Genomic DNA, 24,958 nt, shown 5'->3' with positions numbered 1-24,958 from the left:
TTTTCTAGGTAGCCTCCCTGGAGTTGTGTAGCAGTCTAGTCATCTTTGTTTTACATCTAGTATCCTCCTGTGAGTGAGTACATACCGTGTTTGTCCATCTGAGTCTGGGTTACCTCACTCAGGATGATTTTTTCTAGATCCATCCATTTGCCTGCAAACCTCATGATGTCATTGTTTTTCTCTGCTGAGTAGTACTCCATTGTGTATATGTACCATATTTTCTTTATCCATTCTTCAGTTGAAGGGCATCTAGGTTGTTTCCAGGTTCTGGCTATTACAAACAAAGCTGATATGAACATAGCTGAGCAAATGCCCTTGTGGTATGATTGAACAGTCCTTGGGTATATGCCCAAGAGTGCTATAGCTGGGTCTTGGGGGAAATGGATTCCCAATTTTCTAAGGAAGCACCATATTGATTTCCAAAGTGGCTGCACGAGCTTGCATTCCCACCAGCAGTGGAGGAGAGTTCCCCTTGCTCTACATCCTCTCCAGCATAAGCTGTCTTCTGTGCTTTTGATCTTAGCCACTCTGACAGGTGTAATGTACAATGGAAAAAAGAAAGCATTTTCAACAAATGGTGCTGGCATAACTGGATGTCAATGTGTAGAAGGCTGCAAATAGATCCATATCTGTCACTGTGCACAAAACTTAAATCCAAGTGGATCAAAGACCTCAACATAAATCCAGCTACTCTGAACCTGATAGTAGAGAAAGTAGGAAGTAGTAGTCTTGAATGCATTGGCACCAGAGATCACTTTCTAAATATAACACCAGTAGCACAGACACTGAGAGAAACAATCAATCAATGGGACCTGTTGAAACTGAGAAGCTTTTGTAGAGCAAAGGACACAGTCAACAAGACAAAGCGACAGCCTACAGAATGGGAAAAGTTCTTCACCAACCCCACATCCGACAGAGGGCTGATACCCAAAATATATAAAGAACTCAAGAAATAAGTCATCAAAATGCCCAACAGTCCAATTAAGAAATGGGCTATAGAACTAAACAGAGAATTCTCCACAGAGGAAGTTCAAATGGCTGAAAGACATTTAAGGAATTGCTCAACATCCCTAATTATCCGGGAAATGCAAATCAAAATGACTCTGAGATACTACCTTACACCTGTCACATAAGCCTTTTTTAAAAGCAAGTTTTAAGGTTGTTCTAAAATCCGTGTAAAAATGTTAAGTACCTTGAAAAATTGAGGTGATTTATGGAAACAATAAAGAAATGAAAGAGTCTGAGGACATGTCAAACCCTAGTATAAAAACTTTGAAATAGTGTGGTACTGGCATTAGGATCAATATAAAGATCAGTGTGATGGGATATAAGGTGGAGTCTTCAACAGAACCAAAGTAATTTAATGCTCAAGGGTAGTCTTCTTAACCCAGACAACTAGATATTTGTATAGAAAACAACAAACCAACAAAACAACCACTGAGATTCTGAGAGTTCTGGGCCTGTATGTAGAAAATAAAGCTAAACTTTCTAGAACAAAATCTTTGTTACCTTTAGTTAGTCAGAAAGTAAGGAAAACTTCATGTACCACAGTAAGTAAATTATTTAACAGGACTCCATTAAAATTAAAACTTTTTTTTTTCCAGAGACATACTTACAGACTTAAAAGGGTAAATCTAAGGACAAGAGAAAACAATTCTCTGGAAAATATTTATGTCCGAATTACCAAAACCAAAAATGATTCAATGCTAGTTGGAAGACAGAATCCTGGGTGAGGTAGGGTGGGGGGGTGCCTATGGAATCAGGATTTTGAGGAAAAAGTGGGAAGATGAATGTGACTCAAAGCCAATCCAATTTACATAGTGAATTACAGGCCAACAGAGCTTAAAAAGAAAATCCATGATCAACAACAACAATCTAAAGTCCTAAAAGACATATGGATGGTAAGTACTAAAATGTTCCGCATCATTAATCTTTGGGAAATTAAAATCTCAGTCCCAACGGCATACTATGAGCAAAAAGTAAAAAGTCTCACAATACCAAAAGATGTCAATGAGGTGGGGCAACTGGGATAAATGTGCATTGGAGGTAAGAATGCCAAATGCTACATTTGCCTTGGAATACTATTACCTTCCCTTACACATTTACCTAAGAGAAAAGAAAACATAAATTTTTTTAAGTACTTGCATAAATATTACCTGAGAGTTGGAAACAGTCTTGTTTGTTTGTTTCTTTCTTTCTTTCTTTGTTTTCCAAGACAAGGTTTCTGTGGATAACAGTCTTGGCTAGCCTGAAACTCACTCTGTAGGCCAGGCTGGCCTTGGACTCACAGAGATCCACCTGCCTCTGCTACCAGAGTGCGGGCATCAAAGGTGTGTGTCACCACTGCCCAGCTGGAAACCATCTTAATGCCAGCAACTAGTAAGAGGATAAACATACTTCAGAGCAATCATGAAGGAAGAAATGGGGTGATTTACTAATAACCATGATAATGCTGATGAATTCCAGGATTGTACTCACTGTAAACAAGCAAGACATTGTTAATCCTACATCATATATTTCCTTTAACTTGAATTTTTCAAAAAAAGCCAAAGCTTAGATATATGATGCATATCTATAAGTAATGATGTATATATAGAGACCTATGTCTGTGTAGATTGCAATACACACACACACACACACACACACACACACACACACACAATTAGTAGTATTCAGAACTGGAGATTAGGTGTCACTTTATGCTACAAACATTGCCAGTTGTGGAAATCTTCCACACCACAATGATTACATAACTATATTCAGTTTCAAAACTCATCATCTTAAATATCCAGAGAATGTACCACACTAAAATTATGCCGCAATTATCTACACATTTATACATCTCTGGTAGAAGTGTGTTGGATGGATGGAAAAGGCCAGTGGGAAAGAAATAATTTAACAGATAATCACCGAAGTCAGGGTTTTCTTGCACAACACTACTATCAGAGGAATGAGTGAGAAACGTGGCCAGACGGCAGACATGGTTCAGGGTCCTTCTCCATTACTTCAGCTCTGCCTTACCTGCACTGGCGGCAGAGATGGTTTCAGGGTCCTTCTCCATTACTTCAGCTCTGCCTTACCTGCACTGGCAGCAGTAACAAGGAGTGGACAAGGGAGGGATCTGAATATCTCACGTCTAATGCAGCCATTCTCTGCTAGAGAAACTCTAAGAGTGAAAGACAAACCCACGACAAGATTGTTGGACTGTTTACCTGCTTCTCCAACTTCTTGTCCCAAGGGATCTGGACACAGATTACATGTAAAGGGATTGGCTGGGGAAACTGCAAATAATTCCGATTCAACCTCACACCTCAAGCAACAGGACTTCCCACTCCAAAACTTGTGTTGAGAACCATTAGCATAAAGAGTGGATAAGAAATGTTAAAGGTGGCAGGCAGTGCACGCCTTTAACCCCAGCACTCGGAGGCAGAGTCAGGCGGATCTCTGTGAGTTTGAGGCCAGCCTGGTCTACAAAGCGAGATCCAGGACAGGCACCAAAACTACACAGAGAAACCCTGTCTCCAAAAAACAACAACAGCAAAGAAATGTCCAGATAAGGGAATAACATCTGAAGTTCAGTCTGAAGAAGTTGCAGGGAATCCAGTTGTCATGTCTGGCAGGGACTGAAAATGAAGACGCGGATCGTGGGACACTGATTAGTACTGGTGGGTGACCTTAAACCAGAAGGAACCAGTATGGGGTAATAATTTCAACCATAGAAGGTAAAGTGATCACCAAGGAGAGCAGAGTTCAGCAGAAAACTGAATTCAATAAATTGTCAACGATCATGTAGTATGAGAAAAAAGAATAGAAAAGAATAATAGAGAAGCAGGGGAGAGCCAACGTAGTATAGAGATGTCCTCAGCCAGAGATGGGGCTGAGGTGCAAGCCACAGAGAATTGGAATTGTGTGAATCTATATGATTTGCATGAAAAACATTTCCACTATCCACTTTTATTGTATATTAAAGGTCTTTATGGACCTTTAAGGCAATGCATTATTTGGAATGAGTATATAATGAGAAGAATTATGGAATTCTAGAGAAAATTAAATTAAGATACTTGTGCACCCATTCTCATGTATATATTCCATTTCCCAGAATATGACTGATCAATGATCACCTTGCTTTCAGGATGAGAAAGAGTAAAATCCTATCAGGGACATTTCCAAATGTCTCGATTTGAACTTTATTTTAACTGTAAAACACTGTTATATCATTTCTAAACCAGTTGATAAGGTATTACTTTGATGTAATTATATACTAGCCTCTATCAATGATCTCTTTTTTATATAGTGGCTCAATCAACTTATGATACATTCAACCTAAACAGCTTAGCTGACTCAAATCAAAATCATGCTATCCAAAGAATCCTCAGAAACTTTGAAATTGCACATACAGAGTCCAAAGTCTCTAATCTTAGTTATTAGTCAAAATAACCAGCCAGATGACTCTGTATGGTATCACTGATAGCTTTAATCATTTGGTTCTGTCTAGGACAAGTTACTTAACACGTTAAGTGAAAAACAAAAACAAAAACAAAAACAAACAAACAACATAATAATAGAATAAAGAAAAAAGAAAAGGAAAAAGAAAAATAAGATATATGCTTTCTTCAAATGGCCCACAAAAGCACATTGGCAAGAAAAAATAAATAATTAAGCCATTGACTTCACCATTTGAAAAAGGACTTTTTAAATATTTAGTTTTGTGCATTTTAAATAGAATGTTGAGGTCAGGGAGATAGCTCAATCATTCATCATTGCAGTAACTGAGGAGCAATCATGAGGGTCTAAAGTTTGACTCCTAGACGCCACCAGAAAGAAGCAGCTGAATATGGTGGTGTGAACTTGAAGTCCCAACAACTTCTGAGGAATGACAGTGGAAGAGGTCCACACTGGTGTGCGCTCTCTCTCTCTCTCTCTCTCTCTCTCTCTCTCTCTCTCTCTCTCACACACACACACACACACACACACACACTTATAGTCATTGAATAAATAAGTACTAAATCTTAAAAAAAAAAATGTTTAGTAGAAGGTCTCACTACCATTCAAGAATTTGTAGTCACACCTGCCAGAAAACCAGATAGGCTACTTGCAGATCTCTTTTTATTCTTCTACCCCCTCCCCAGTCTCCCAGTCTTATGCCCACCTCTTCAGCAGAGCAGCTGTGGCAACATTCCCTGGACCCCTGTTCCCATCTCCTGTGGATTCCACAAATTTTGCCCTTCTAACCTTCATCCCCCAGCTTGCTGCTTTACCCCAGCCCTACTAGCAGGCGCGCGCGCGCGCGCGCACACACACACACACACACACACACACACACACCATGCCAGCTAACCCAAGGGCTGCTTCTGCCAGAGCAACAAGTAGGCTGAAGGTAGATCCACATCTCTTCTTCTCCTCCAGATCCTCCCCCCAATCTCATCCACAGCTCTGCAGGAGAAAAAGTGCTTTGATCTCCATTTCCTTTCTGACCCCTTCCCCAGTGGATCAAAGAGATCATCTTTCCCAACCTTCTTTGCCCAAACACAGCCTCCAACACTAACAAGCATTTGCTGAGAGCACATCTGCCAAGCTGGCCTGGGGAAGAGATAAGCTTACTGAAGACCTACACCAGTCCCTCCTCGCCTCCAAATGCAATGCTCCAGTCTCATCCCTACCTCTGCAGCATAATGGCAGATGTAGCCTTCCTTCATGCCCCTCATACCTCCCCCACTGGCCACATCTCCTGTGTATCCCACTGTCAACCCTCCAACCTCCTTCCCCCCATTCATCACTTTATTCCAGTCCCCAACTCCAGCAGGCACCCCCTGCTAACCCCCAGGCTGCTCCTGCCAGGGAAGCAGGTAGGCTGACTGTAGAGCCTCCCCTCTTCTTCTGTTCCTCCAGGTCCAAGTCTCCAGTCTCATCTCCAGTGCTACAACAGACCCTCTGGAGTAACCTCTCTTCACTGTCTCCCCTGATTCAAAGGAGAAGATATAAGCAGATCCTGGTTGCACACTCCACTCTCCTTCCTTCTGTAAATCCCTGTAGAACCCTAGTCTATCTGTCCTCATCCCTAAGAGTCAGCTCCTAATACCCAGAAATATATTTTATGTGGCACCCCCAGTGGCCACAACTATCAGGTCCAAAGAAAATTTCCTACAGGGCAACACAAAGCCATCGCACTTTCCAAACATCCAGAGAAGAAACAGAATTCAAGGAACAATACACCCACCCAACAAAGACAATGCCAGAGATCAGCACTTATAATTATCCCAATCCCAGATAACATCATAAAAACACAATCAACAATAGTCAAAGCAATATGTCTCCACTAGAGCCCAACTCTCCTACCACAGCAAGCCCTGAAGCATAAGGAAACGGTCTTAAAATGACCTATATGAAGATGATGGAGGTCCTTAGGAGGAAATGAATAAATCTCTTAAAGAAAGACAAGAAAGGAAAGAAAAAAAAAAAACACTGGGAGGAAGTAAAAAAATCCCTTAAAGGATCCAGAAAAACACAAACAGTGGAAGTAGATTAATAAAACTGTTCAAGACCTGAAATAGAATCAATAAAGGAAACACAAACTGAGGGAATTCTGGAAATGAAAATGTAGGAATTTGAACAGGAACTAGAGGCAAGCTTCACCAACACAATACAAGAGATGGGAGAATCTCAGGTGTTGAAGATACAGTAGAAGAAAATGTTAAGTCTAAGAACTCCTGACACAAAACATCCAGGATATCTGGGACACTGTGAAAAAAGCAAACATAAGAATAGCAGGAATAGATGAAGGAGAAGAATCCCAGGTAAAAAGGCCCAGAAAATCTTTTCAATGAAATCATAGAAAAATATTTTTCTGACCTATTAAAGGAGATGCCTATAAAGGTACAGGAAGCTTACAGAACACAAAATAGGCTAGATCAGAAGAGAAATTTCCCTTCCTCCATAGTAATCAAAACACTAAACACACAGAACAAAGAAAGACTATTAAAAGTTACAAGGGGAAAAGACCAAGTAACATATAAAGACAGACCTATTAGAATTATACCATACTTCTCAATGGAGACTCTAATAGTCAGAAGGGCCTGGACAGATGTCCTGCAGATTCTAAGAGACCACAGATGCCAGCACAGACTACTATACCCAGTAAAACTTGCAATTACCATAGATGGGAACAGAAGATATTCCATGATAAAGTCAAATTTAAACAATATCCAGCCCTGTGGAAAGTACTAGAAGAAAAAAATCCAACTTAAGAAAGTTAACTAGACCCATGAAAACACAGGGATTAAAAAAAAAATCTCATATCAGCAAAATCAAAAGAAGGGAAGCATGCATGGGCATGTGTGTGAACACGCAGACATGCACACTCTGCAAACACATACACACACCACCATCACCACAAACGAAAAGAAAATTACAGCAATCAACAATCATTGGTCATTGGTATTTCTGTAGCAGGAATCTTAACAGGTCTTCTTAATAAAATTAAACTCAGAGCCAGGTATTGGGGTGAATGCTGGAAGATCAGAGAGACAGAGCAAGCCACAGCTACCTCACCTTGCCAGTTCCTCAGCTGGTCTTGTTTCCTCAGACTGGAAGCCTCTGAGTCCTCATCCAGAATGAATCTCAGCTGAACTGTTGCTCAAAAGCCTAAAAGCTTAACCAACCAATGCTTCTAGTTTCTGGTCTTCGCGCCTTATATATCTTTCTGTTTTTTGCCATCACTCCCTGGGATTAAAGGAGTGTGTCACCAAGCCTGGCTGTTTCTAATGTGGCCTTGAACTTACAGAGATCCAGAGGGATTTCTGTCTCTGGAATGTTAGGATTAAAGGCATGAGTGCAACCATTTTCTAGCCTCTGTATCTAGTGGCTGTCTGTTCTCTGACCCCAGATAAATTTACTAGGGTGCACAATATTTTGGGGGAACACAATAGCATATATTTCAATATCAATGGTCTCCATTCCTCAATAAAAACATGCAGACTAACAAAATGGATGTGAAAACAGGATCCATCCTTCTGCTGTTTCCAAAAATAGACTTCAATATCAAGAATAGTCATTACCTCAGGGTAAAGGGTTGGAAAAAGATATTGTAAGCAAATGAACTTAAGAAGCAAGCTGGTATAGCCATTTTAATAGCTAAGAAAATAGACTTTAAATCAAAACTAATCAAAAGAGATAGAGAAGGACACTACATCAAAGGAAAAATCCAACAAGTTGACATTTTAATTATTCACATCTATGCCCTAAACACAAGGGCACCCAAGGTTGTAAAAGAAACACAACCACAAACATATTAACCCTCAAACACTGATAATGGGAGACTTTAATAATGTACTCTCACCAATGGACAAGTTATCCAGACAAAAACTAAACAAAGAAATACTGGAGCTAACAGATGTTATAAAGCAAGTGGACCTAACAGATATTTACAGAACATTTCACTCAAGCACAAAAGAATATATCCTCTCCTCTGTACCTCTTGGAACTTTCTCCAAAATTGAGCACATACTCAGACACAAAGCAAGTCTCAACACGTACAAGAAAATAGAAATAATTTCCTGCATCCTATCAGACAACAATGGATTAAAGCTGGATATCATCAACAACAGAAACAACAGAAGGCGTACAAACTCATGAAAACTGAATAACTCTCTACGACATTACCAATGGATTAAGACAGAAATAAAGAAAGAAATTAAAGCTTTTTTGGAATTCAATGAAATGTGTAGACAGCAAATCCAAACTTAGGGAACACAATGAAAGCAGCGCTAACAGCAGAGTTCAGAGCACAAAGTGCCTGCATAAAAATATGGAGAGATCCGATACCAGCAACTTAGCCACACACCTGAAAGCTCTAGAACAGAAAGAAGCAAGAGCACCCAGGAGGAATAGATGGCAAGAAATAAATGGAAGGTTGAAATGAATAAGACAGAAACAAAAGAGAACAATACAAGGAACTGACGGAACAAAGAGTTGGTTCTTTTGAGAAAATCAACAAGATAGACAAATCTTTGTCCAAATCAACCACAAGATGGAGAGAGAATATTCAAATTAACAAAATCAGAAATAAATAGGGAAATACAACAAAAGACACTGTGGAAATCCAGAGAATCATAAGTACATACTTAAAAAACAAACAAACTGCACTCTACCAAGTTGGAAAATCTAAAAGAAATGGATAGTTTTCTCTAGAGGTACCAATTAGCAAAGTTAAATCATGATCAGATAAACAATTTAAATAGACCTATAACACCAGTGAAATAGAAGCAGTCATTAAATGTCCAACAACAACAACAACAACAACAACAACAACAACAACAAAAAGCCCAGGGCCAGATGAGTTTTGAGAATTCTACCAGACTTTCAAAAAAAGTTAACTCCAACCCTCCTCAAATTATTTCACAAAATAGAAACAGCAGGAACATTGCCAAATTCATTTTCTGAGGCCACAGTTACCTTGATACCCCAAACACATAAAGGCTCAACAAAGAGAATTACAGACTAATTTTCCTTATGAACACATGTGCAAAAATACTCTATAAAATACTTGGGAATAGAATCAAAGAACACATTAAAAAGATCATCACCGTGATTAAGCAGTCTTCATCCCAGAGATGCAGGGATTGTTCAATATATTAAAATCAGTAAATGTAATCCACCATATAAACAAACTGAAAGGAAAAAATGATCATTTCATTTTATTAGATTCAGAAAAGGCCCTTGACAAAATCCAATACCTCTTCATGATAAAAGTCCTGGAGAGATTATGCATAGAAGGGACATTTGCAAACATAATAAAGACAGTTTACAGCAAGCCTATAGCCAACATCAAATTAAATGGACAGAAATTCAAAGCAATTCCACTAAAATCAGGAACAAGACAAGGTTGTCCACTTGTCTGTATCTATTAGATCTGGTACTTAAAAGTTGTAGGTAGAGCATTAAGACAACTGAAAGAGATCAAGGAATACAAATTGGAAAGAATGAAATCAAAGCATTCTTATTTACAGACAATATGATAACGCACATATCTGTATTTTCTACCAGGAAACTCCTACAGCTCCTGAACACTTTCAGCAAAGTGAATGGATACACAATTAACTTCAAAAAAAAAAGAGTAGCCCTCCTATATATAAAAGACAAAAGCACCAAGTGAAAAAATCAGGGAAGCAACATCTTTCATGATAGCCTCTAACAATAATAATAATAATAATAATAATAATAATAATAATAATAATAAAAAAACATGGAGTAATTCTAACCAAGCAAGTGAAAAACTTGTATAATGAAAATTTCAAGTCTTTCAAGAAAGTAATTGAAGAAAATATCAGAAGAGGAAAAAATCGTCCATGTTCATAGATAGGTAGGATTAAGAGTAAAAATGGCAATCCTACCCAAAACAATCTGCAAACTCAATGCAATCTCCATCAAAATCCCACACAGTTCTTCACAGATCTTGAAAAGATAACTCTCAACTTCAAACAGAAAAAAACAAAAATCTTAGGATAGCTAAAACAATCCTAATCAATAAAAGAACTTCTAGAGGCCCCACCATTCCCAATTTCAAGTTGTACCACGGAGCTATAGTAATAAAAACTTCATGGTGTTGGCATAACAATAAACATGTTGATCAATGGAATCAAATTGAAGACCCAGATATAAATCCACATACCTATGGACACCTTGTTTTTTTGTTTTGTTTTGTTTTGTTTTAATAAAGAAGACAGAATACACACTGTAAAAAAGTGCTGGTCTAACTAGATATCTGCAAGTATAAGAATGAAAATAGATCCATAATTATCACCATGTACCAAACAGCTCCAAATGGATCAAAGACCTCAACAAAACAAAACAAAACAAAACAAAACAAAACAAAACAAAAGCAGGTACAGTAAACTTCATAGAAGAGAAAGTGGCTTGAATTCATTGACACAGGATACAACTTCCTGAACAAAACACCAATAGCACAGGCACTGTCAGAATGGCTAAGATCAATAACACAAGTAATTCATGCTGGCAAGGATTTGGAATAAGGGGAACACTCCTCCATTGCTGGTAGGAATGTAAACTTGTACAGCCACTATGGAAATCAATATGGTGGTTCCTCAGAAAGTTGAAATTTGATCTGCCTCAAGACCCAGCTATACTACTCTTGGGCATATACCCAAAGGACGTTTCATCCTACCACAAAACACTTGCTCAACCATGTTCATTGCTGCTTTATTCATAATAATCAGAAACTGAAAACAACCTTGATGTCCTTCAACAAAGGAATGGATAAACAAAATGTGATCCATTTACACATCGGAGTATTACTCAACTGTTAAAAATATGACATCATGAAAGTTGCAAGCCAGTGATGGAACTAGAAAAAAAAAAATCATCCTGAGTGAGGTAGCCCAGATCCAGAAAGATAAATATGGTAAGTATTCACATATATGTGGATATAAGCCATTAAATAAATAGTAACCAATCTACACTCTATAGACCCATAGAGGTTAGTTATAGAGGAAGGGCCTACCTAGGGGGGATACTGGGAGGGGGAAATAGAATGGATTTTATGGGTAGATTTGGCTGGAGTGAGAATGGGAGAATCAAGTAGTGAGGTAGAAGAGAATTAGAACTGAGGGAGGGAAGGCAGGGAGAGACAGCGGGAATTGAGGGCATTTGAGGGATTAGTATGGGAACCTAGCACAGTGGAAACTTCTTAAAATAATATGAATTAAATCCTAATGAGGTCTCCAAATAGTGAGGGAAACAGAGTCCCAATTGGCCATCTCTTGTCACCAAAGGAAGCTTCCAGTTTCAGGACTGGGTTGTATTCAGTTCAGTGATTGGCCAAGTGGGTCCCATGGAAATCCCCGAACAATCCATCCTGTTGCCAAGACAATGGGTTTCTCTCTGAAAACTCACAATGGGCCCCGTTGCTGAGAACAACATACATACAGTTCGTTAAAGGTAAAGAAATTGGGCTGCGGTATACCTGGAGCCTTCACTCCTATGTTCTAGAGTGTTTGTTGGTAGAAGATACTGTACAGATTACCAAAAGAGAAATATAAATACCAATCCACCCACAAAACCTTTGCCCTTCTAATCTGCTATGTCCACAAGATATGCTAGGGCAATAGTGGCACAGAACTTCTGGGAGTAGCCAACAAATGTCTGATTTGACTTAAGGTCCAATTCATGGGCTGGAACCATACCAGACATTTGCGTGGGTGACCAAGAACTAGAGACTAGATTGCCCAGAGACCTAGGGTAAAATCAAATACTGTTGGTCTAAAAACGGCAAAAAAAAAAATGCAGCAATAACATGACTCCTAAATATTTTCTGCTATACTGAGATCAGTGCTATATTCAGTAATCATCAGAGAGGCTTCCTCCTGCAATAGATGCAGGGACCCACAGCCAGATATTACTTGGATACTGTCCTTGGAAGAGACAGAACTAAATAGGATGTCTCCATCGAATCCCTCCACTCAGAGCTCAGGGTACCCCTTGGAAGAGGAAGCAGAAAGAATGTAAGAGCCAGAGGGGATGGAGGACACCAGGAGAACAACAAGGCCCTCTGGAGCTACTGTGCAAGGCTCATAGGAACTCAGAGACTGAAGCAGCAAGTGCAGGGCCTGCATGGGTCTGCACCAAGTCCTCTGAGTATATAATATAGAGTATATATTATAGCTTTCAGTTTAGTACTTTTATAGTACTCCTTGTAGGTCTCTTGTTCTTGTGCCTGCTCTTGGTGCTCTTTTCCTTCTGTTGGGTTGCCTCGTTCAGCCTGGATGTGAAGTTTTCTTATTAGACTTCATTTTGTAATGTTTGGTTGTTATCTCTTAGAAGCCTGTTCTTTTCTAATGAAAGATAGAAAGGGAGTGGATCCAGAGGGGAGAGGAAATGGGGAGGAACTGGGAGAAATGGAGGGAGGGGAAACTGTAAGCATGATATATTGTATGAGAAAAGAGTCTAATTTCTACTAAAAAGTAATAATTTATCATTTTCCCCTAGTTTTCACATCATGTTTTTTGGTATGGCTTTTGAGCCTTTTTCTTCTTTCTCTCAAGATAATAATTATTATGTTGAAATATATGGTTTTATTCATCTTTTCAACTTTCAGTACTGTCTTTGGGTCCTTCATCATCAGTCACCTTCCTCTCTCTCTCTCTCTCTCTCTCTCTCTCTCTCTCTCTCTCTCTCTCTCAACATTCCTTTCCCCTTTTTGGTTTGCTTTGTCTGTCTGTTTCTCTCTGCATCCCCTCTCCAGTCTCATTTTGGAAATAGTGTCCATTTTGACAAAATGGAAACTTGAATGGTCCTGGATCATTCTATTAAACAGATTTTTAAAAAGAGTTATTTATTTATGTGTTTGTTTCATGTGTGCATGTGTCTGCCTGAGTGAGTGTATGTGCTTTTGAGTGCAGGTGCTTATGGAAGCCAGAAGAAGGTCCTGGATCCCATGGAACTAGAGTTACAGATGGTTGTATGCCACCTAATATGAGTGCTGTAAACCAAACCCCAGGTCCTTTGCAAGAGAAGCAAGTGTTCTTACCCTCTGTCACATCTCTCACCAACCCCTACCAAGCAGTTTGGAGATTTACTTCAACTACTGCTCCCATCAAAGAAGTTGTCTCCTCCACGCCTTGAGCCAATGTCCCCTTAAATAGTTAGTGTCACAGCATGGCATTATTAATCATCTTTAGTTCCTTACTACCCTTTCCAATGGGTTATGACGCTGGGTGGGGTGGCTAGATCAAAATAGCCTGTACAACATCATGATTTTTTCAGTGTCTCTTTTCATGATCCCAGGCTGCCAAATATGACTAACAGTCTACTCTAATAATGTGATTATTCTGAATGTGCTTTGAAGAATGACAATTTTAGTTTGGATGTGGAGAGACTTTTGTGGCTCAACATTTAAAGCATGGTAGTGTATTTGGAACGAAACACTCTCTTCTTCAAGCTCAGCATCCTTCATAGAGCAGGGGTAGGGACAGTAACAGTTTCTTGCATTGGTGACTATTTTCTTTTTATTTGTTATTCATTTCTATTATTTTCTAGGGACATTAAGGGAAATTTTTGAACTAAAACATCTTTACCCTTTATCTTCACTAGAAATGTCCTTATGTTTTTTTGTGTGTGTTTGTATTTGTGTGTGTGTGTGTGTGTGTGTGTGTGTGTGTATTATACTGGATAATAGTCAGGTGGTATCTCCTTCAATGAACATTAACATCTTTTTAGGCAGAGCTATTTATTCTCCAGTTTCTTGTAGTCTCTAGCCCTGAGCACAGCAGACCTCCAATAAAGTTGTTTTGGTTGAGTTGAGTTTAATAGATTTTGTTTATTTTATTGTCTACTTTTAGTACAGAGAGGATCAAACAAATACAGAGATGTTGGGTATATCAAGATGTCACCAAAGCCAGGAGGTGGTAGCACACACCTTTAATCTCAGCATTCTGGAGGCAGAGGCAGGTGGATCTCTGTGAGTATGAATGAGGCCAGCTGGTCTACAGAGCAAGATCTGGAAGCACCAAAACTACACAGAGAAACCGTGTCTCAAAACAAACAAACAAACAAACAAACAAACAAAGAAACAAACGAAAACCTAAAATGTCACCAATGGGAAAAACCTTAAAAAATTACTTTAGAAGAGGTCAGATAGTTCCTTTTATAATTTGTATAAGAGTATTTCAGAAAGACAGATTCTGTGTGCACTGTTGACTTGGATTACACACACACACACACACACACACACACACACACACACACACACACCAGAGGAGATATGGGTGGGGGAGAGAGAGAGACATTTTATCTCATTGGATATAGATACATATACACACAACAACAGTAAGGATGAGGGAGAGACAAGATTTATTTTAAAGAACTGGCTCAGATAAAAATGGAGCTTTTGAGTCAAAATCCCCAGGTTGAGCAGGAGAACAGAGTGGACACAGCATTCTTGTGTCTAAAAAGGGCCTAGACACAGATTTCCTTCTCCTTTTACTTAGCCTTTTCTCTTACCACCTATAAATGAGTTCACCAGGCTTACCCACATCACACAGAGTGATCTCCTTTACTGAAAGTGTACTTATCTAAATGTTCATCAGACATCGATGGCAAAAGCATGTTCCCGACTGATGCAAAAGTCCTCAATAAAATACTGGCAAACAGACTCCAAGAACACAATTATCCACCATGATCAAGCAGGCTTCATCCCAGGGATGCAAGGGTGGTTCAACATAAGAAAGTCCATCAATGTAATACACCATATAAACAAACTCAAAGAAAAAAACCACATGATCATTTCACTAGATGCAGAAAAGGCATTTGACAAAATCCAACACCCCATTCATGATAAAGGTCTTGGAGTGATCAGGAATAGAGGGAACATACCTAAACATAATAAAGGCAATCTACAGCAAGCCAACAGCCAACATCAAATTAAATGGAGAGAAACCCAAAGCAATACCACTAAAATCAGGAACAAGGCAAGGCTGTCCCCTCTCCCCATGCTTATTCAATATAGTACTTGAAGTTCTAGCCAGAGCTATAAGACAACATAAGGTGTTTAAGGGGATACAAATTGTAAAGGAAGAAGTCAAGCTCTCCCTATTTGCAGATGACATGCTAGTATACATGAGTGACCCCAAAAATTCAACCAAGGAACTGATACAGCTTATAAACACCTTCAGCAACATAGCAGGATACAAGATCAACTCAAAAAAAATCAGTAGCCCTCCTATATACAGTAGACAAGCAGACTGAGAAGGAAATCAGAGATACATCACCCTTTACAATAGCCACAAATGATATAAAATACCTTGGGGTTACTCTAACTAAGCATGTGAAGGACCTATATGACAAGAACTTTAAGTCCCTGAAAAAAGAAATTGAAGATGTCAGAAAATGGAAAGGCCTCCCATGCTTATGGATAGGCAGGATTAACATATTAAAAATGGCGATCTTACCAAAAGCAATCTATAGATTCAACACAATCCCCATCAAATCACCAACACAATTCTTCACAGATCTGGAAAGAATAAAAATCTACTTCATATGGAAAAACAAAAAAACCCCAGGATAGCCAAAAGAATCCTGTACAATAAAACAACCTCTGGAGGCATCACAATCCCCGACCTCAAGCTCTACTATAGAGCTACTGTAATAAAAACAGCTTGGTACTGGCATAAAAACTGACATGTGGACCAAGGGAATCAAATTGAAGACCCTGACATTAACCCGCACACCTATGAACATATAATTTTTGACAAAGAAGCCAAAAATGTACAATGGAAAAAAGAAATCATCTTCAACAAATGGTGCTGGCATAACTGGATGTCAATGTGTAGAAGGCTGCAAATAGTTCCATATCTGTCACTGTGCACAAAACTTAAATCCAAGTGGATCAAAGACCTCAACACAAATCTGGCTACTCTGAACCTGATAGTAGAGAAAGTAGGAAGTACTCCTGAATGCATTGACACCAGAGATCACTTTCTAAATATAACACCAGTAGCACAGACACTGAGAGAAACATAATCAATCAATGGGACCTGTTGAAACTGAGAAGCTTTTGTAGAGCAAAGGACATGGTCAACAAGACAAAGTGACAGCCTACAGAATGGTAAATGGTTTTCACCAACCCCACATCTGACAGAGGGCTGATATCCAGAATATATAAAGAACTCAAGAAATTAGACATCAAAATGTCCAACAGTCCAATTAAGAAATGGGCTATAGAACTAAACAGAGAATTCTCAGCAGAGGAAGTTCAAATGGCTGAAAGACATTTAAGGAATTGCTCAACATCCCTAATTATCTGGGAAATGCAAATCAAAACAACTCTGAGATACCACCTTACACCTGTCAGAATGGCTAAGATCAAAAACACAGAAGACACCTTATGCTGGAGAGGATGTGGAGTAAGGGGAACTCTCCTCCACTGCTGGTGAGAATGCAAGCTTGTACAGCCACTTTGGAAATCAATATGGCGCTTCCTTAGAAAATTGGGAATCCATCTCCCAAGACCCAGCTGTAGCACTCTTGGCCATATGCCCAAGGAATGCTCAATCATACCACAAGGGCATTTGCTCAGCTATGTTTATATCAGCATTGTTTGTAATAGCCAGAACCTGGAAACAACCTAGATCCCTTCAACTGAAGAATAGATGAAGAAAATATGGTACATATACACCACAGAGTACTACTCAGCAGTGAAAAACAATGACATCATGAGGTTTGCAGGCAAATGGATAGATCTAGAAAAAAATCATCCTGAGTGAGGTAACCCAGACTCAGAAGGACAAACGTGGTATGTAGTCACTCATAGTAGGATACTAGATGTAAAACAAAGATGACCAGACTGCTACACAGCTCCATGGAGGCTGCCTAGAAAATGGGACCGTAGGAAAGATACAGGCATCACCCAATGTCAGAGAAATAGATGAGATCTACATGAACAACCTGGATGACAGTGGGAGAAATGAAGGGCAAGATTTGAGGGAAAGAAAGCTTAGGGGAGCAGGAGATCCCAGCTGGATCAAGAACAGAAAGGGAGAACGAGGAATAACAGACCATGATAAATGAAGACCACATGAGAACAGGAATAGGCAGAGTGCTGGAGAGGTCCCCAGAAATCCACAATGATACATCCACTGTAGACTGCTGGCAATGGTCGAGAGAAAGCCTGATCTGACCTAGTCTGGTGATCAGATGGCCAAACTCCCTAACAGTCGTACTGGAACTCTCATCCAATAACTGATGGAAGTGGATGCAGAGATCCTCTGCCAGGCCCCAGGTGGAGCTCCAGGAGTTCAATTGTCGAGAAAGAGGAGGGACTGTAAGAGTGTGAATTGTTGAGACCAAGATTGGAAAAGCACAGGGACAAACAGCCAAATGAATGGAAGCACATGAATTATGAACCAAAGGCTGTGGAGCCACCAACTGGAATAGGCCCTCTGGATATGTGAGACAATTGAATAAATACCTTGAACTGTTTGGGAGGCACCCAGGCAGGGGGACCTGGACCTGTCCTTAGTGTATGAGCTGGCTGTTTGGAACCTTGGGCTTACACAGGGACACTTTGCTCAGCCTGGAAGGAGGGGACTGGACCTGCCTGTACTGAATCCACCAGCTTGAGCTGAATCCCCAGGGGAGTCTTGGCCCTGGAGGAGATGGGAATGGAGGGGAGGGCATGAGGGGAAGGTGGGGGGGGCAGGAGGGAGGAGGACAGGGAAACCCATGGCTAATGTGTAAAATTAAAACATATATATAATAATAAAAAAAGCATGTTCCCACCAAGAGTGATGTTTCACAAGGAAAGTTGGGTACCACGGTCTAAACTCCCCAATGCGTCAAATTTTCCACAGCCTATGGTGTGCTTCAGGAAACTGCATTACATCAGGAGCCACAGTCCTACGCGCAAGTGCTGTTATAGCACATTAAATGGAGACAGTAATGTGCTGTTGCAGTGTACAAAGTGTGACCAGAGAAGTCAAGGCACAAGTGGTGACCTTTGCTATGGTGCTGAGATTTATTCTTCTTAATAAATGATGTAATTGTAAGAGAAGAATTCTTAAGAGTTCCAGACACGCATAAAGCAGTATATCTATAAGAAATGGCAACATTGCAGCTCAGCCTCCCTTTGTCATTCCTGGTGTCCTGCCTCATGTGATGGGTGATTTGGAATCTGTGCTGACCTACGATTTGGCTAAAATTTGAGATTCATCATGTTTCATAATCAACCCGCAAAGTGAGTCCCAATTCCACATGCGCTGAATGGAGACTCAAAATCCAGCAACAAATATTAGGATTATCCTTCCATTTCACTCCCTTTGAAAAGTGACTCCTTGCTGCCACATGAAGGGTTCTCTAAGCTTTAATACTGAACAGAGATTTAAAAGGATTAATATCAACCACCTTCCAGTAAACACCCAAAATGCATTTTAACATCTAGTATTTCATCTTTACTTGAGTACTTGCAAACTGTAATGTTCTGGTCACGTAGGAAGACTGTCTGGCCCTGTCTGTTACTATTTCTACAAAGTATTCGTAGTTCCCCACTGACCCTTTTTCAGCAAGTTGGGTTTTTTTTTTTTTTAAAGTCCTTTGTTTCTGCTGCTGTTTTGTGTCTTGCTGACATTAGTTGGTCAGATTTATGGTGCTGTGTGCAGGGGTTCCCACTGAGCATGTCATTATTACTAATGCCTCTCCCTTTAGCAACCTGTGTTTATATCAGCCATTTAGTTGCTTTGTCCAGCTCTTTGAATTCCTAGGACTTACACCTCACTGGAATAGCACTTCTTATTGCCAAAGTACTTTGAAAAATACTTGACTCTATTTTCATGTAGACCTATTTTTAGAGCCAGCAGCGGACTTAAACAGACCTGCTCCTTGATTGTTTATTTTTGCCTAGACATGTATTTGGAAGATGTTAGTTCTCTTTGGGCTTCCACAGATGCCCCATTTGTTCATTCAACATCCTCGAGTGCACCAAATATGGACATGATCAGCTTGCTCACGGATGAAATAAAAGTTAACGCCTTTTTTTTTTATCATGAAAATATCTGCAGTATTTATTTACTAATATATGGTCTTCTACCTCCAATTTTCATGTGTCTCTACCTGTGTGTGGTGTGTGATAGGTGAGCATATGGATGTGTGTGCATGTTCTTGTATGTGAACACATGAAGATGCCTTATGAAAGTCAAAGTATAACATCCAGGTGTCTCTCCTTGCCTTTACAACTTGTCTGACTCTTCCTCACTTCTGGCCTAGAAGTTTCCACCAACTTTCCTGTTTCTACATTCTGTCTCCTTTTGGAAATGGTAGGTATCTGGAACCATAGATACTTAATTATTGCATCCAGATTTTACAGGGGTCCTGCAATGGGAGCTTAAGTCGTCAAGCTTGTCCCAAATGCTTTTAACCACTAGACCTTATCCCTAGCCCTGTCTTTTTGGACAGTGGTTTTCATAGCAACTTCTAAGTGGGTAATAATAATTGACACTGGCAAATATGAGATGATTTTGTTAATTTAAGAAAATGATCACTGGTGACAATGATGGGTGGCATGCCTGACTTGAATACACACACACACACACACACACACACACACACACACACACACACACATATATATGATTTTAGTAGCAATGAAAACCTACTCAGACACTGTCTTCCTTTTCATCTGTGTCAGCATTCAAAACACCTTCCATTCATATGGCATTTTGGATAAGGTGACATGTAATGGAATACACATTTGGAAATTATACTGGAGTGATATAATCATTCATGGATATACTAGCTTTACCCAAACACTTCACAAAGCATCCCATAATGTCTTCACATGGATTATTGCTTACTCTTTAAAATCTTTGATTTACCTAAATCTATCATTCTGTGGACTTGTCACAAGCCCTGTCTTTTTATTTTGTATTTTATTGTCTTTATGAGTCTGTATAGTGTTTATCTGTTAGACTATAGTATGTTGAAGTGTAGGGCTCCTGAGGCTGAGGTAGCTAAACTTTTCTTTACTGTCTTCAGAACAAAAAGGAAAGTATTGAATGTATTGTGAAAGTTCAAAGACTTCTGAGTTAATGAGAACAAGAATAATTTACTATATTAGAACTGACTAGCTTATCCATTGAACTAGAGAAGACATATGATATAGACATGCTATGATGAAGATTAAGGTTAGTTTTAAAGCATTCATTTCCAAGAAAAGGTGTGTGTGTGGGGGGAAACATTTGAAAGAAACTTCCCAAATACCAAGCAGGTGTTGAAAAATCTCTACTAAAAACAAAGAAAGCACTAGCAAAATTATCTAATTTATCCACGTCAGAACACTGGAAATTACCAAAGCTATAGAACAAGGCAGAAACTGTTTAAGGAAATCTATGATTTTCATAACAGAAGTGGGACCAGTGATCGGGGTACTGTCCCACCAGTTTACTACTGCATTGTCAGGCAACTATGGTGGCTGGAAGCTTTGGAGCCACTGGATAGAACTGACTGGATTTGGAGCACTTCACACCACATGACACCCTAGAGCATTGTCACTGAGCACAAGAAGAGCCTGATGAAGTCAAGTTCCACTCTAGACAGAATGTTACTGCTGTTTAACTTGATTCAGATGGAGTCACACTTGTCATACAGGCCTAATGTTCAGGTCATTGTCAAAAACAAATAATTATTTGTGATAATTAGCATTGGACTGACTAAATCTGCAGTATCAGTTGAAACAGATTTGAAAGAAAATTCTGAAGACTGAAATGATCCCAAATGTTTTTTAAAAGCCCTGATGTATTCTGGAGATCCAGAATTCTCAGTACATCATGTCTCCAGGAAAGACTAGCTGGGCCTTCATTATTTATTATCAGTGGTTGACCCGGCAAACTGGGTAAGCAGGAAATGAAGGCTAACACAAATGTGAAAGATGATTAAATTTCAAAAGTGTGCTCTAGGCACAGGATTTCCATTAGAAAAGGTAGCTGTCCTATTAGCTTAAATGAATCTGGCTAACAATTGACCACTAATTTATGCTGACCATACAGGCTTAGAATTGCAAACAATTATGTATATGTACATATTAGACAGATGAGAATAGATAGGTAGATAGATTGAGATATAGATGAATAAACAGAAAACCTTCTATGGATACACTCTACAAGTCTATAACTTACATAATTAATCTTGGAGCATCACTAAACAAAGAACACTAACTGCAACTAAACAGATACAAGAAATCTAGAAAACTGCAATATGCAGCCAATCTCTATTATGCATAAATTCTTGTATTTTTAAAATGTAACCATTTTCTAAAATGTATTTTTAATCTCAAAATCAGTATCTGAGTACATTCACAGTCTCAAGGTTCTGTGTGCACACCATAGTGAAAATTTTGAGTAGTGCAACACACATGTCCCTGGGCCAGATGGAAGATGATAACTCCCTGGGTTATGAATATGACTCTGACACAGAGATGGCCAGATGATTAAGCATGTAGTGGGGCATTATCAGTCAAGTCTGCCATCCCTGAACCTTGTTTTTTCTTTTATAAGATGAAATAGAGTCTACTAGGATGAATGCACTCCTGAGTTACAACTGTAACCTCACAGACTCCAGGGGAGAAACTGCTGCTATTATTCTGCTAGATAAACATTATTATTATCAAATTTCTCTCTAAATTCTGATGTTTATAACCATAGACTGATGCAGCTCTCATCTCTCATTGGGGGGCTGCTTTTTGTACAAGATAACAATTAATACAAACACTTAGAGTTAACTGGATAAAGAGCAGAGAGTAAGTGTCTGTGGAAAACTCAGTCCTAAATGTGATATTTATGTCATATCTCTTACCCTAAAGGTTGGAGATCATCACTGCAGAGGGGTGGGAAAATCCTAATTGTTGTAGACAACTGCTACCATCTAAAGATGACAGGGATGTTGCACACATATAGTCACGGCAGTTGTGAGTGCATGCACAAGACCAAACCAGCCAAATTCCAGTGTGGATCAGGAAAGAGACTCCAAAGTCACAACCCTGGAATTGGGAGGTGTTAGCTGTGGGGGTTGGGGATGGAATAGTTTTCTTCCAGCATGGGGTCCTGGTAGGTGGTCCATGCTCCAGGGAATGACCCTACGCCCATGCACATACCTGAAGCACTAAGTGGACCAAGTGGGTGAATTTTAAAAAAGCACATGAAGCTGGGAAGGTAAAGTGGTGGGAGTTACCAGATGAGTTGAAGGGAGAGAGTGGGGGTGAATTTGATCAAAATACTTTGTACCTGGTATGATGAAACTTCATGATACAGAACAAAGAAGGGAGACAAGAGAGGGTATGGGGGTGGATATGATGAAAGTACATGATCTGGAACAAAGAAGGGAGACAAGAGAGGTTATGGGGGTGGATATGATGAAAGTACATGATACATATGTATGAAAATGTCATAATGAAACCTATTATGTTGTAAAATGAATGTAACACAAAATATGTGTAGTTCAAAACATAACAGAAAGTGGTGAACCAGGAGATGTGCACATAACTAAAAGGGAAGAGATGGGCAAAGAAAAAGACATGAGCATGACATATAAAAAGCAAACAGTAAAATGGCAGGTATAAATGTCACCATTTCAATAGCTACACTCATTATAAATGAATTTAAACTCAACCAAAAACCATAGATAGTCTGGATTTGAAAACAATCCTGTAAGGAAGGAATGAAGTCCTGAGTAAATGGATGTTATTGACATGGGAAAGGCCATGTCAAGGACTAGTGTGCTGTAGAATATTATTTTAAGATGTGTTATATTTGTTCGTGCCGTGGAACATTTGTTTAATGATGTAAAGATGTGTTGCATTCTTTTACATTGCATTTGTTTAAATCTGTGAAGCTGTGTTAGTTTACCTGTCTAAAGCACCTGATGCTCTAATAAAGAGGTGAATGGCCAATATCAAGGCAGGAGAAAGGACAGGCAGGGCTGGCAGGCAGAGAGAATAAATAGAAGGAGAAATCTGGGCGGAAAAGAAGGAGCAAGAGAAGGAGGAGGTTGCAAGGGGCTAGCCAACCAACCAGCTGCACAACCAGCAAAGTAGTAAGAAAGAAAGATATACAGAAATAGAATAAGATAAAAGCCAAGAGGCAAAAGCAGATGGGAAACCTAAGTTAAGGAAAGCTGGCTTGAAACAAGGCAAGCTAAGGCCAGGCATTTATAATTAAGAATACGCCTATGTGTGTGATTTATTTGGGATCTGGGTGGTGCATCCCCCCTGCAAAGAAAAGGGTAAAAGAAAATACAACAACACTAATGCCTTAGCCCCATGGGAGTGGCAAAGCCTTCTCTGAGTGAAGCTCAGAGGGGTGTCATAATCTTCCTTGGGTCCAAGTGGGAATGTTCACAGTATATGCAGGAATGTCCAGTGTAGCTTTCTCCCTGCCCCCTAACTATTTATGGTCCGAAGACTGTTCCCCTACAGAGACTTCCCCTAACAAGGTTAGCTAAACCTGCCTCTTTGTGTCTCTTTATGTAGTTAACTCCACCTTCTTGTTAAGTTGAATGCAATAACCCAACTTCCCAGTTCAACTGTATCTAAAAAGCATGCTGAGCTTCAAGGATGCTGTGGATTCTCCCTATGAGAAGCCAGCCCACCCAATCCCAGCTTTTCTGTGTGTTTGTCTTTTCTTCTTTCCCTCACCACCCCCACTAGGTCAATTCCTGGAGCCATTTAGAATATGGCGCCACCCATGCATATGCTGCACATAAGTGATTGATATTAAACTCTAGCATACAAATAGTCTAAACCATTTGAGATGTAGGATTATATTAACATAAGTTGTAATAGTATAATTAATAAATATACATTTTACACCAAGTGGCAAGACACAAAAAACATAAGCCAACCATATTGAAGGGAGCAGTGATCAATTCAACAGTCATAGCTAGAATCTAGTATTTCACTATTGATGATGGATAAGATAACTAGATAAAAATAATTTGTTGAGAATGAAAAAAAATGGGTGGTAGCAGAACAGTGAAGATAAAGAAGAAATTACAAAACCCTTCTGTAAGCTTTCAGTGGCACCATTTAAATACTATTTTAGTGTTCATTAATCAAGAGTGGTGATGCACACCTGTGGTCACAACACTCAGGAAACAGAAGTATAAGGATTGAGAGTTCAAAGTCAGTCTGGGGACAAAGCTGGAGCTGGTTTCAAACAATTGATAAGCAGAATAAACAAGAAAAGTACAAAAACTTTATTGATAGAACTTTTCAGTCAAAGTACATTGTTATAATAGTTCTTCTCATTTGGCATGACTTTAAGTTTTCATCATTTGTACCTAGTGGAGTACATACATGGAAGAAAATTTGGAAAAGAAAAACCGTGATCTCAGATCCATAAATTCTATCTTAATAAAAATTCTGTCATGTGTGCTTATATAAATAATTACCTGTTTTACAATTATT

Source organism: Onychomys torridus, chromosome 20 (genome assembly GCF_903995425.1).
Source record: "Onychomys torridus chromosome 20, mOncTor1.1, whole genome shotgun sequence".
In the NCBI taxonomy this organism is placed as follows: Eukaryota; Metazoa; Chordata; class Mammalia; order Rodentia; family Cricetidae; genus Onychomys; species Onychomys torridus.
This window is presented reverse-complemented; position numbering follows the sequence as displayed.